At 45.3% G+C, this 12219-nt stretch overlaps 1 protein-coding gene across 1 annotated transcript in view; it reads right to left on the reverse strand.

The window, feature by feature from the left end:
* The window catches only part of TMPRSS3 (transmembrane serine protease 3), a 185589-nt gene that overhangs the window by 70479 nt on the left and 102891 nt on the right, over window positions 1–12219 (reverse strand). The gene's annotated exons all lie outside the window — the stretch shown is intronic.

A 12219-nucleotide genomic window follows, 5' to 3' on the forward strand; every position in this document is an offset into this window, starting at 1 on the left:
AGGGGCCAGCGTTTTCCTTATACTATTTAAATATACACAATGACATTGTTTCTGCATCTTCCTTGCAAGGATGTCTGTGCTTGATGCATGGAGATGCCATGCACTCATCCAAACAAGACTACTGCACAGACTATTGAGACACCCATTGGAAAAGCCAAGAGTTTTGGCTTTGATAAAGGTTACTCTTCGTTCAGGCCACCCCAGCACCCACCAAGTCCCAGGCAGTGACGGAGCACCACCACGGGGAGTCGGGGGGTAGCATCCCTGTACCTACCCAGCACCCACCTGCCTGGTTGGCAGTCTCAGGGCATTTCACTCTGGGCACTGACTGTTGCATGTCGTGTTCTGCACATGCATAACAATAGCCTTGGTGCTAAAATGCAACATATGTGAGAAAAAACGAATGCTGGTGCTAAAGAGCCTAAGGACACCTGCAGACTGTTTTGGCTTCACAATGCTATCCCTCCAACTACCCAATGTACAACAGTAGTTTTACATCATTGGCTAAAGAAAGTGAAGCAATTTACTGTGGCTGCCGCTGGACCCGGAATGAATTTACTGCCTCCGGACTTGCCGGACTTATCGGGTCATTACAGCGCCGTTGGTCCGGTAATTCTGGAGGTCGGAACAACATGACTCCCCATTCCCATGCAGTCCCATAGGACTCCATGGGGACCATGGAAACACCGGCACCCTCATTAAAGGTGCCAATGTTTCCGTTTCCGTCTGTAGGCAGGTGGTGTTACTCCTGCCACGTCAGACCTGGCGGGATTACGGCCACCCACCTGCAGAACTCGTAGTGTGCCGGTCCGGAAACAACGGTGGCGGCGGGTTTACCGCCACCGTTGTTTCCAGACCAGCAGAGTCATAATGAGGCCCAATGTCTTGGTACATGCATGTAAGGATGACACGTAATTCTAACTCTATACTTATAAACCCGCTATGTGGGGCCAGTACCTGCGCAAGAGCCTCACAAGGTCTCAGAGATGTTACCTGCCTTGTCCCATACTGGGTGTGATCCCTATTAACATCCTAAGGCTCACTATGGGATTCTAAAAGGATTATTTTTAAGGGCAATTGGGGCCGTGACATTTGCACCTCAACAATTTCCCTTTAAAGAAATACAAGCCAAGATGGCTACCATAGAAAACGCTGAAGGGAACTAGTCCATTTTCTATTTCCATGGCAGCCATGAAAGCTGGAGCATGAGGCAGGGGAGAAAAATTAAGTGTGGGAAGGGATAGATGGTAAAGGGGGTTGGGATGGGCCTGCATTGGGGATGAGGTGGTGGGGTTGCGGACTATTGGTTTGGGGAAGGATTAAGAGGTAAAGGAGCTGGGGCATTCATGGAAGTAGAGGGGGAATGGCAGACAGCCTAGGGGAGGAGCGCAGGTGGCTGAGAGAACGCAGGCCGTCAGTGATTGATTGTGCCCCCCTTCCAGGTGACCCAATTGGCTGGGCACTCTCACCCAGATGCTAACATCCAAAAAGGACTAGCCTTTCACCCGCATTGTGCTGTAAACTCTCAAGGTTTGATAAAGCTAGACTGGTATTTACAGTGTCCAAAGAAAACCTTCCATTTTGACATTGGAAAAAAACTTCTCCCATAACTTCCAACGGTACTTAGAAGCTTCTTTTCAAGTAGGAACAAGGAAGGTGTCATTGCCAGTAATGGAAGCCTTCTGTGGATTGGGAAACACGCAAACATGTCTGGCATTTCTTATGGATGATTAAAACATAGCCTTGACTCCTATTGGAGGATCTAGACCAATCCAAATGGAGTACCCCTACCTTCCACTAGTAGAATAGCATCCCATGAGGGTTGAGCCATTCATTACAGAGAGTAAACAGGAACAGGAAGTCAGCCCTGTGCTTGTCTTTGAGAACAGGAAACCACGTACCGCAGTGCAAGGCAGTTGGATTTGTAAATAACTGGCTCAGAATTGTGGTTCACGTGGTCATGTGATCAAAAAGGCGAGGCAGCGGCTAGCAGATATTTTGCAGACATGCCATGGTGTGCCCTGCTCAGAACGAAGATCCACACATTTCTAACACAACGAATAAGCCCTTTCTTTTGTTATCGTGGAACTGCCCAACCTCAATCCTAGGCTTTCCCTTCACCGGTCTCGGTTTGCCGAGCACTTGCACGCACTTCGGTGACTCTATAGTGAGTCAATTCTTGACTAACCCCTGGTTTAAGCTGGCGGTAAATATTGAAATCTGCTTCTCATGCCCGTGCAATAGTCCTTGGTGGCCACATGCATTATTGCTGCATGTGTGAGATAGTGCCACATACAGGGCTTATCAAACAATATGGTCAAATCGCAAAATACAGCGATGCAGTATTTATGGGGGCTATTAGTATTTGCTGTACGCTTGCCACTGTGCATAGACATGGTTGGCGGCATGAGAAGGAAAACCTTGAATCCTCTCGTCGATCGGAGCAAAATAAGGTACACTGTAGCATTTCCATAAGGGCAGCTCATTGTCACATTAGCAATCAGATTAAGCCCAGGGAGTGTGTGGACGACAGGCTGGAGTAGGGTAAAAGCATGTACTGGTTGATTCCAGGGTGCCAGGGCTGCGAACATTGCGGACACTTGGAGTGGGGTTGGATTCTTGGTGGGGGAACTAGCATTCATAGATTCACCCAAAATGACTTTAAATTTGACATTTTTGACAAGTCATTGTAAATGACCATTTGACTATTTTTCCGACTATGTTATGCTGCTTTTTATGTAATCTTCATGTATGAATAACTATATATCTTTGTTTGACGTATATTGTGTGACCTGTATAAATCATATGCATTGTATTGTATTTTCTCATTGTGAAACTAAGCTGAAAGTTGTCTTATGCTATGCGCCCTGATGCCCACGGGTCGGGTGCGCGATACAAATAATAAAAACAAACCAACAAGGGAAAAGGCTTTCTGTGCCTTTTTCCACATCCACCCTTGTGGCAGAATGCCACCTGTGACGCTGCACTCTTCTGTTTCTTTTTCTAGTGTGTAAGAACAAAGTGAAGGGGGATTCTGCAAGCATGTGTGCTTTGCCACACATGCACACCTCTCTGTGGTTAAAAAGTGGTGGTTACAACTGGGCTGGCCTCTGGCCAAAGGAGCAGGCAACGTAATAAGGGACACATACAGGGGGCACACGCATACTTCAACTTATGCCAACGGCATGCAACCTGCAGATCCCGTGACCCCTAACCATTAACTACGCTGGCTAAGGCTTGTGGTAGTTGTAGTTTAAAATCTCTGCAAGGACCCCTGCTGTATGCACACACCAGTAGCTGTGAGGCAAAGTGTCAACATTCCAGACATAAAGTTGCAAACACCATTCATTGAGGCTCCAGTGACACTAGGAAAAACGTCTCACATTTTGCAGTATTAATCAGAAAAGTCTGCTAAAGCCCAAAACTGCCTGGCAGCAGGTAGGTTGTAGAAAAATGCATACATCAATTTCTTAAAAATGCTTCTCCAATGTCTTGTCCTACCTGGGGCATTGCCCTAGCAGCCTACCAGACCTGAAAGAAAGTTATAGCCTTCTCAGTTTTAAAAGAAAAATGTTTCCTAAACATTTGTGCTCACAAGTGACATTTTCACACTTCAACTGTTCATTAGCAGGGACTATAAGAGGTTGGAGTGAACGTGAAACCGATCCTTCTTTCTAAATCTGCCTGCCTCTACTCTCCGCCCTCTGCAACTCATCCAAAACAGGATTTTGAGACTTGTCCTTGGCCTCAAGCCCAGGGATCGTATCTCTCCAGGACTGAAATCTCTACACTGGCTCCCAGTGGCAGCGAAGATTAAGTTCAAAACCCTCTGCATTATCCACAAGGCCTTCTGGGGCCTCGGGCGTCAATACCTTCAACTCTCTCTTCCTAAATATCTTACTTCTCGAGCTCTTCCCTCATCCGCCTCCAACACCCTCAGGGTTAGTCGCTTCTACAAGCAGCGAGTTGGTGGTAGATCTCTTTCTTCTGCTGGGGCCTCCCTCTGGAACAGCCTCCCTGCCTCACTGAAACTTGAGGAGAACCATCTCCGGTTCCAGAAGCACCTCAAGACCTTCCTTTTTGCTTCTGCTTTCTCTCCTCTCCCCTGCTTATCTCCTGGCGGAATCTGATACTGCACTGGTTACATGACTACCCTCTGATCTCGGGCCCAGGTCCCCTCCCTGCCAGCTGCACACCACACTGCAACCCTTGCACTCTGCGACTGTTTCGGTATCCCTACAGCCCCTACTAGCAGTTGACTTCTGATGTCTGCACTTACCCCTTGCACTTGCCTCCAGCTGGCTGCACTTTTATTCATTATTTATTGTCATTATTTGATTGTTATCCTATGTAATGTACTGCCCCCTCCCGTTCCCACCACACTTTTTCCCGTTCCCCCCTCGGCTGCACTTGCGCAATCTCAATGTCACCTGGCCTAGTAGGATTGCTGTCTCTGCCTTCTCTCTGTTTCCCCTCCTTTGCCTTGCCGCGCCTTGAAACACTTGTGTATGGACGCGTTATAAATGCCATATCATATCATATCTTTGTAACCTGGACACTATGGTGTGATTAAGGAATAGAGATTAATAATTTCATTCAGGATCCTTTGTTCTTTGGGAGGGATACAGTGGCCGAAGCTGGAGCAACATGGGAGCACAGCAACAGGGAGGGTCTCTTTCACCACTTTAAAACGCCCAGAATACTTAACATGCCATCCAGTGAATCCACCAGGAGCAGGGCACCCTGGATATTGCTGCAAAAAGGGAGGGCACTCCACAAAACACAATGTACCCATTGGATCCTAGAGGGAGGCCTAGAAACCGCCAATGACCTACTATGATTAAGGTCTGAATGGAGTGGGAATGCTGCACTCCTTTGCTTACTGTTGGTGTGTTGATGAAACCAAGCCTCCTTCCACAGGGGTGGAGGCAGAAAATCAAAGAAGGGAGAGTGACTGTTCTTTAAACATCCCTGGAGAACAAAGGGAACATTTACAGGCATAACTAGGAGATTGCCACCAGCTGAGGAGGACCAAGGACCAGAAAACACAGATACCCAGAGAGAAACAGTGTACCCTGGGGTACCTTAGACCACTTCAGTGCCTGGGGGAAGAAGGTGATGAATGCGCCAATTCTGGTGATGTCATGTAGAAGAACCCCCAGCAACGCAGGGCCCTTACTCCAGACAACTGTTGTTGCTCAGAAGTCCCAACATAAAATTGGAGGCAGTTTCAACCCATCAAGTAGCCACCAAACTGCCTTTACACAATAGGCCACCACCTGAGCCTTGGAACATCCTTCACATCTTTAAACTGCCCATCGAGCTAAGTGAGCCTACCTGCTTCAGAGATATCATCGCCGTGACCGAGCCCCGTCAAGCCGCCTCACAGTCATTGGGACAGCCGGACAGAATCCCAGATTCAGACCATTGAGAGGCTGATGGATGCCAAGGAGGTTCCAGTGTGGATGTTGGAGTGCCCAGGCACTAGTCTGCCTTCCAGCCACCTTCTCCGAAACAATTCCAGAGTAACCAAGTGCCTTCAAGCCAACTCAAAGCAATTACAATCAGAGCTCGAACCCTTGCAAAGAGCAGGGAAGTTCCACTGGACCCTAACAAGCCATCAGCAGACTAAGGAAGTGACTATTGGACTAGGCGACAGTTGAGGGCGAACTCAGTACTCTGAGCCTGGGCTTCACCATGGTCCTTGGAGATTGGTTAGATCCCCTTTGGGAACCTTAGTCCCAAAGAAAATTTCAAGACAGTTTCTGTATACTTTTCAGATTTTCTCAAAATATTCCCTTTTTTTATATCTCTGCTGCAGTACAATTCCCAGTTAATCATTCTAAAATTGCTAATCAGATTGTATTGATTGTTATGTTCACATGCAGGAGTGAGTGGGGAGTGATCTTAGTGTTTAATGTGTCTTTTAGTAAAGCATGCTTTTTTTTGGAGACACACTTGCAAATTCCTTTTATTTTAATGCCATATCGTAGTTTTTTGAGCGCATCTGTTGATAGCCAACCTCTCTGGGGAGTATAACAAATAGCTTGCCCTCTGCCCACATTACCAAAGGCGTAGGAGGGATATTATCTCCTTTTCTTAGTTTAACTTTCACATTGGCAAACCTCTGAGCCAACATGGGGCACAAGTTTTGGCACAGCACATAGATGCTTTTGTACCCCACCTTGTATTTCTTCTGGCCAGAAATTGATTTTGTCTCAATCCTATTCTCCAAGGATATCCCCGAAAACTCAAAACTGTAGTTATGATATGATATGACATTTATAACGCGCCTATACACGAGTGTTTCAAGGTGCGATATTCCTGCAGGGCTGACTACATTTGCCTGAAATCCTGAAGCCTCGTATCTCTGGGGTGTGGGAAGGTCACTGTTATAGTCCCTGTGGAGAGGCTGACTGTGCCTTTTTTGTGACTACAATGTATGTAAGGATCCCTTTTAATGGCCCCTGTATGCTTTTATGTTTGTTTGTTTATTTATTTATAGCGCGCGCCAGACCTGAGGGTATCCGGGCGCGTGTTCAAGAATACTTTAAGCTTGCATCTTACAGTTACATATTTCAGGAAGGTTACAGGGTGCATTAATAGTAAATAGTACTTTTAATGATGGCAGCCATTGTTTAACCCCCGCAATGCGTGCACGTAGGGTTCCATGTCTTTACAACGACACCCAAAATAACGACATACCGTAAAAACGACACCTAAATAATGAAAAAAGTCGAATTCTTTTTATTTTATTTTGTTTGGGGGTCCCCCCAAGCCCCTCCTTGTACTGCCTTTCTACCCCCATCCCACTACCCACTTCCTTTTTAATCCCATAACCCTCCTCCATATATACTTTTACTTTAAAATTTGATATTTATTTCGTTATTTAGGTGTCGTTTAAAAGGTTTGTCGTTATTTCTTTTCCGTTATAAACACTGAATACCGCTCGGAGATCCACATGGATACTCTGCATGGAATAGTGCCCAACCCGGTATCAAATGTCAATCAGGAGAATTCGGCAGAGATGTCCTATCCCGCGTTATCAGGTGCTGTTGCGCTCTTTTTGCCAGATTGTGTGTTAATTAATGTGGGCAACGGCATTGTGTTATATAAAGCCTGAATTAGTTGCCTGTGATGCAACGTAGATATTGCAAAACGCAGATGAATATAGGGTCTCTCTACATTTCACTTTAGGAATTAGGCCTCCATCCTCCAATATAATGGTTTCCTACTTGACCAAGCCGATTATAAAATAATGGTCCTCGCTTATAAATGTCTTTCAGGTTCAACCACAGGAGTCTTGAAGAAACTGATATCGCAATGTTACTCAGTGAGAAATCTCCATTATTATTGCTTAAGAAATGTTCAGTAAGTAGGGAAAGTCCTTTTTAACAATTTGTTTAATGTAATTTATTTTATTGGCAGGCACATAAAAAGTGTTGGAAATGTGTGCCACTGAAATGATGAACAGAGCAAAGTCTGCAGAGATCTGCAGTTGTCAGCAGGACACTTTGTTTGGCAGTGGATTTGTTGGAGGACCTACTTGATGTTAAATGTTAAATGTTAAAGGTATTTGTAGCGCGCACTGTCACCAACGGAGTTGGTCGCCAGGCGTTCTGGCGGATCTGCAAATGAGAAGGTGGGATGGGTTAGTAGATGAAGCGGGAATAGGATAGTGAGAGGAGTGGTGTTCTGTTGGCAGCTTCAACTCGGTATACACCGGGTGCTGAACTTCAGTGCGAGTATCGGATCGATGTCAGACCTCGTGTGCTGTTGGTGTTGCTTATGTGTTGTTGCGGTGTTGTGAAGTGCGTGAGGGTTGTAGTGCGAGAGATGGTTGTGTGAGGTTTTTGAGTCAGATAAGTCTGCAGAAATGCTGATTTTTTTGTTAGTTGGTTGTATGAAGTTTAACACAAGTTCAGAAGTCTGTCCGAGAGTGGCGCTCGCCAATCCTCCCAATCTCATCAGGGTGAGCAAAAGGGGTTAACCCTGGCAGGGTTTGGTTTGTGTGGGGCGCTCCCTGTGCTGTTCTAACGCGCAGTGTAAGTGTTCTGATTGCTCCTCACCGTTCTATTCTAGCGAGCTCTGTAGGTGTTCTAATGCTGATGGATTGATTAATGTGGGTTGGGTGTCTTTTCCCCTCCTTGGGTGCTGAGCTGGTGTAATGGACTCTTCTGACAAACTTCCTATCTAAATGCATCTGCCGGTTTGGATTTGGTGCGTCAGATACGTAAGAGTGGATGAGTCACTTCAGGGCTTTCGTCTGGGTCTAAATATGTGATCAGTCTCACTGATGTGAGAGTGGCCGAGCTTGGAGTTATTTTCATTGTTGTTTTAATGGCTGGGCATTCTAGTGCGTCGCTGTTGTGGTTACGCTGTGAAGAGCCATGACTTGAGGAGTTTCCTAAATGCTCGGTGGTTTGTTGTGTTCCGTATATTCTTCGATAGGTCATTCCAGGTTTTAGGTGCCTGGTGAGAGAAAGACGATCCTCCGAGTTTTTTTCTGTTCTACGTTTTTGTTTTGGTTCCAGGCGTATGTCGGTGCTTGAGCTCATTGATCTTGTCGGTTGATGTAGGCGTAGTTTATCGCTTAGGAATTCTGCACCTTGTTTGTGTATTGCTCTGTGCGTGATGCACATGGACTTGAACTTTATTCACTGTTTTAGTGGTAGCCAGTGTAGTATTTGTAGTGTGGGTGTGATGTGTTCTCTTCTTGGCAGCCTGAGGAGGAGTCTGGCTGCTGCATTTTGTATGTGTTGCAGTTTTTTTAGAAGTCATTCGGGCATGCCCAGGTATAGACTATTGGCGTAGTCTACTCTGGACATGATCAGAGCGATGATGGTAAGTGTTTTGTTGGCGAACGACAGGAACGGTAGGATCCTTTTTGCTGCTCGCAGGAGGAAGAAACATTTCTTGAGTAGAGAGTTTACTTGTGGCTCTGGAGTGAGGTTTTTATCCATCAGGACCCCTAGGTTTTTTACAGTTGATGATGGTTCTGGTGTGGTGCCGAACTCTCTTGGCCAGGGGATGTAGTTGATGTCTCCTCTCTTTTTTGAAACAATCATTATCTCTGTTTTGCCTGGGTTGATTTTGAGATGGCTGAGGTTCATCCAGTTGAATATGTCACGAAGGCAATTCTCGAGTGTAGTGTTTTCCTCTCGGGTGTCTTTTATGTTGAAGATTATTTGAGTATCGTCGGCGTAGTTGTAGCATGTGAGGCCGTGTTTTTTGATGAGTTGATTAATAGGTACATGCAGATGTTGAATAGAAGCGGGGAGAAGGATGATCCTTGTTGTACTCTGCACGTGGAGTCTCTAGGTTTGGATTTAAAAGGTTTCATCCATATGGTTCCTGTTCTGTTTGTTAGGAAGGATTTGATCCATAGTAGGGCATTGTCTGTTATCCCTAGTCCTGCTAGTCTCTTTATGAGGATGGTGTGGTTGACAGTGTCGAAAGCTGTGGACAGATCAAGGAGAATCAGGGCGGTACTGTTGTCTGAGTCTGCGTTAGTTTTTAGGTCGTCCCATATTGAGAGGAGAGCTGATTCTGTTCCTCTCATTGGTCTGAAACCAACTTGTGCCTGGTCTAGTAGGCAGTGCTCTTCTAGGAATTCTTGAGTTATTTTGTAGACGTAAGTTTCTAACTTGAGAGCAACACTTACACGTTTCAAAACCTCTGTGCACAAGCAAAGCACTGCAGAGGTCTGTAGAGGTCTGTAGGGGTCTGCAGTGGTCGGCAGTTGGCGGCATCTCGAGGCTGACGTCTCTGAAGCCGGAGGAAGGATAGCCCTATGCTGTTTATGGCCGGTAAGGGCCCATACCTACTCTGTAGCATCTCTGTGCCCATTAAGCCGCCAATGGGACAGACTGAGTCTGCGACTATTTTTGAGGGTTCATGGGATTCGAGGGAAGAGATTGCAGCGTCGGAAATGTCCTCAGTGTAGGAGGACTTTGTTTCCAAAAGCAAATCTGTTGCTGGGAAAGGTAACGGGAATCTTACAGATATAGAGGTTATTCCCATAGCACCAATAGCGGGGCATACAATTATGGACTTTTTCTCCTGCCTCTAGCGCTAGTGGTTACCAGACATTTGGTCGAAAAAAATTGGTCGAATTTTTTATTTTTTTATTTTCACCTTTTCTTTTTGGGGGGGTCCCCCCCAACCCCTTTTTTTTCTAAAAAACCCTTTTTTTAAAAAAACGAAAACCTGAAAAATAAATATATAATTAAAAAAACAAATTCGACCATTTGGTTTTCGACAAAATTGCGTCGACCAAATGTCTTTCGACCAGTTTTCGGTCGACCAAATGTCTGGACACCGCGCTAGCACTGGGACACGGCCTGTCACGTTCAGGTACCCCTTCCATGCTAACAGAGTTGCTGTCTGTTAATAGCTCGAGCTTGTCTTTTTCTTCGAACGAGGAAGGCTGCGCTCCTCTGCATCACAACCTTAGCGAAGCAGATGAATGAATACAACTCTTGGCTCCAATGCTATCTGCTTTAAACTCGGTTCTAAGTGCCTTCGTAGAACTGTATGATAATATACGAAATGAAGTCAGGACACACACAATCACCCTGCGTGAAATGAATGTGAAGTTGGAATTGATGAACACCTCTGCTCAATGGGGAAAACTTAACTTCGTGATGGGATTCCTACGGATGCTATAATCTCGAATGCGCCAGGGCAATTGCAAGAGGTTAAGGATGGATTTAAGGAAGCTGCGCCTAAAAGTATTGGCTGCCCCACTGAAAGCTGGAGCACCAATAGCAAAACATTGAAGGTTTTTGTTTGTTTGTTTGTTTCATTCACTTATAATGCGCACAAAACCCGAAGCTAACAGGGCGTAACAGTACAGAATATGAGAGGCTTGAAGTTACATGGTTACAGATTACAAGCAAAACAACATATTTACAGGCAATAGAGGGTCAGTTACAGATTACAGGCAAGACAGAGTATATACAGGCAGTAGAAGGCCACAAATATGGACAAAAGGGAAAGTGTACAAATGGGCAGCAGGATGGTGAGTACATATATATATATAAACAAGGTGGTATCAGGAGTCTTGCAAGAGCTAGTGAGGAACTAGTCGTCAGCAGACTTCAACAGATTGATATAGTTGGATCTGAATTTGAGATAGGGCTGCCCATCACGTAGAGGATGTGGCAAAGGAGCAGCAGGAATGTGGTATGCCATCCAAGGAGAAATCTTAAAATGTCAAAAAGTGCAGCACTAATAAGAGGAACTCGCTTATCTCTTTTGGTATCACATCCCCGAACGTGGGATGCATGTGTCCCCCGCACCCCATATTCAGAAAATTGTCAGTACAATTGCAATAAGGGCAGGAAGACTTACTTGTCAGGCACGATTTCTGTTTCGTAGATGAGGCGAGGAAAATTAGAAGAAAGGAGCTTGGTGTGTGATAACACACAAGGATGCATTTGAAGTACCAAGAAGTGGAGGAACAGGGAATAGAAGCAGCAGTGTCCACGTAATGTAAAGCCAAACCCGAAAGGCAGCAAACAAAATGTTCGATATCCAAACCTTTCAGCGCCAGAGTGTTGTAACTCGGTCTTTTCGTCTTTGAACATTTAACATAGATCCGTGATCAAATGACGCGAACGTCATCAGCAAATGGCTTAACTAGTGACAATCACAAAGAATCTATATTTGGAGTACCTCCAGCTGTCACTTCCCCTTTCTTAGCAGGGCCTTCCTAATGTGGGGGTTTTAATGGCACCTGAGAATGATAAGCTTGCACAATGTGGAAGAAACATGGGCAAGTTAGATCATAAGAGTTTGAGTGTTCCTAATACATCTAGTAGATGTATCTAATGGTCTTGGGATTGTGAACTGGGGAACACAGCATGTTTGCTAAGTTATCCTAATACGGCATTGGCTCAGTTTCATGAACGTAATAATTGTCTGACTTCCACTTGTGGCTGTATGCCATCGCCCGTGTCTAACTCATTGCAAGTTGCTGCTCTAAGCTGGTCATTCACCATGCCTGATTGTAGAATTCGTATTATGTATAGATAAGCAGCTCTTGCTAAATCGTTCAAATATCTCAACTATATTTAGGAAATCCCCATCTAAAACTCATTTCAACAAAGGATATTGAAGTGGTGGACTTCTTCGATGATTCAAGAACTGATATTGTAGCCAAAAAGGTTCTGTCTAGGGCAGTTTATGCACTACCTTTAGAAGAAGCGGAGATGC

This window comes from Ambystoma mexicanum, chromosome 7p (assembly GCF_040938575.1).
Source record: "Ambystoma mexicanum isolate Mex_15411 chromosome 7p, UKY_AmexF1_1, whole genome shotgun sequence".
Taxonomy (NCBI): domain Eukaryota; kingdom Metazoa; phylum Chordata; class Amphibia; order Caudata; family Ambystomatidae; genus Ambystoma; species Ambystoma mexicanum.